The sequence below is a fragment of the Nicotiana attenuata genome, unplaced genomic scaffold, assembly GCF_001879085.1.
Source record: "Nicotiana attenuata strain UT unplaced genomic scaffold, NIATTr2, whole genome shotgun sequence".
NCBI classification, from domain to species: domain Eukaryota; kingdom Viridiplantae; phylum Streptophyta; class Magnoliopsida; order Solanales; family Solanaceae; genus Nicotiana; species Nicotiana attenuata.
The window spans coordinates 71314-74234 of NW_017674694.1; positions in this window are offsets into that span (position 1 = coordinate 71314).

Here is a 2921-nt window from a genome sequence, read left to right on the forward strand (position 1 = left end):
AGTCTTATAATTGATACAATTTTGGCTCATTGTTCTAGTGGAGTTGAAGTTAAAATCCTACGTAGTAGGTCGTGGTTTTTGCACCTTTTGAGCCGCGTGATTTTCCACGTAAAAACTATTGTGTTTACTTTACTTCAAGTTTAAGGAACACGTTAAAGAACCAAGTTCTTTAGTGAATCATACGGGCACTCAAACTAATAATAGGTATCAGAGCAGGTTCTCTCACATACACGGTTAACACCTAGAGAGATCCTGGAAGCAAGATGAGTGCTCCACCCGGAATTAATAAAGGACAATCAACTACCAGACCACCCAGTTCAATGGAAAATATTATAGTTGGTGAAAAGTAAGAATGGAAGACTTCCTGACAGCTGAAGACTATGATCTATGGACCATAGTGAATCAAGGTCCATTGACTCCCACTAAACAAAGGGCATAAAATGAAACAGCTCTTAAGGACCCCTCTAAATTTGTGGCAACAGATTTCAGAATGATGGAGAAGAATGAAAAGGCTATGAAAATCCTTATCTATGGACTTGGTACTGATGAGTACAATAGAATTTCTGTGTGCTCTAATGAAAAGTAGATATGGGATGCACTCCAAACTGCTCATGAAAGAACACTACAACAAAAAAGGTTGTTTAGCGGCAATACAAAACGGTTTTAGCGGCAATAACAATAGCCGCTATATCTTTTACCGGCCATTGGTGTTTAGCCGTTGATGTTGGGGTCGCTAAAGCTTTTAGCGGCTATTGTCACAAAAGCTGGTAAAAGGTATGGTTTATTGCCGCTAAAGATTATTATCTTTAACGGCAATTGTTTGCGGCAATTATAATGGCTACTAAATCTAATCCATAACGGCTAATTATACTGCTTTAGCAACCATTTTTATAGCTGCTAAATTTAAAATAATTGCCGCTAAAAGTTCACATCATTAACGGCAATTATTATGGCTACTAAATCCAATCCATAATGGCTAATTATACTCCTTTAGCATCCATTTTTATAGCCGCTAAATTCAAAATAATTGCCGCTAAATGTTCGCATCTTTAACGGCAATTATTTTGTGGCAATTAAAATGACCATAGTATCCCTTCTGAAAACATCTTAGTTGGCCATTTTAGTGGCTAATATGTTTAACTAAATTACCGCTAAAAGTCAATATTTTTAACGGCAATTGTTTTACAGCAATTATAACAGCTGCAATATCCCTTGTAAAACATCTTAATTTGCCCATTTATCGTCCATTTATATAGCTAGTATATCCAACTAAATTAGCGCTAAAAGTCACAAGCGCTAATAGCAATATTGTAGCCACCATTAATAATAGTTACTACATTTATCCAAAATATGACCCAAATAAGAAAATATATTAATATTAATTTAAAAAAATATAATATATCTCATTAAATCTTAACAAATTAAAGGAAGCACCAATCAAAAATATTGATGTCAGAATAACCAAACTTATATTGTTTGAACTAAATAGCTAATGTCATTATATGACTAATCCAGACGAATGATGGTCTTCAAACGATTTTCGCAACTTTTCATCATTATGAAATCTTCCACCTGAATTATCGAGCATCAAACTGTATGACCTGAAATTATAAAATAATTGTATCAGAAGATAAAATACAATGCGGAAAAAACATCTTCAAAATTCCATCACTGTCACGATTCATAAACAGAAAAAATATTGCTATTAACAGAACAACATCCATCAAGCAGAATAACCACAAAGTGTAGAAAATTTCAGCTGAAAACAGTCAAGAAAAACTGCAGAAATTGCTGAAACGGTGCAGATATCAGTAACAGGAATAATACAGATTTTATTTGCTCTAATGCTAGTCCAAAGCTTCAGGTTTCAGCAGCTCACAGATGTAGAAACAATGCTGAATTCACAGTCCAAACTGTGCAGGTTTTGCTGCTCAAACACCCCTCAAAATTTAGGCAATTAGGCTGTCAATTGATGCTGTAAAACGCACAGCTGATGTCCCTCAGAAAAAGCCTGGTGTTATTGATGCTGATGTACAACGCACAGCTGATGTCCCTGCTGTTGCAGCTTTGGCAAGGCTTCATATGGATGTGAATACACCTTTACAAACTAATACTAAGGATGGTAGGGGTATGGAGGCAGCTGGTGATCGAGCTGCTGTTGAACCAGCTGATAAATCAGCAGTAGCAGTGCTAGGACTGGACAAAGCAGGAGAAGAACCAGTTGCTACTACTATGAAGGCAACTGGTGATCAACCTACTGGTGCCCAATGAGGAACGGAAGTTTGACTATTGCACAACTTTGCGCATTGCAGGAAGGTAGTGTAACATGTTTTAGCAACATCTAGAAAATGACACTAATGAAATAACATGAGCAAGTGATACGGAAGAAAGTTGTAACACTACTAGGAAATGATGAAGGCTCTTGCCAAAAAAAGGAGGTAACGGGGATTAATGCAATCATGGACAAAGAATCCTGAGGCTATCAGCATCAAACACACCAATGTTACCATCACAAAAGGAAGCATAAACTAGTTGACAGTTTGCAGTTTGAGTCAGTTTGAGAAAGTTTGCAGTTTGAGTCAAACTATTATCTACATCCTAACTGCAAGTTTGAAATTTCTAGACTGAATACTGTAGTAGTGTCTGAACCTCTTGACTGTAATAAATAACTAGAAGACTTTCTTGTGACATTTGAACTTTGGTACTCCTGTCTGACAAACAAGATAGTAGGACATCAAGCGTTTAATAATTGACTTACTCCAAAGAAGTTATAATAATTAATTTTATAACAAAACTATTTCACGTTTCTATCACTGTCTGGAGCAGAAGTATCGGTCTGAGTTCAGTAGACTTGAAGATGTCCAGGATAGATGTAAATCAGTTGAAAGAGAGGCAAAAAGAGCAACTGAGCTGGCTGATAA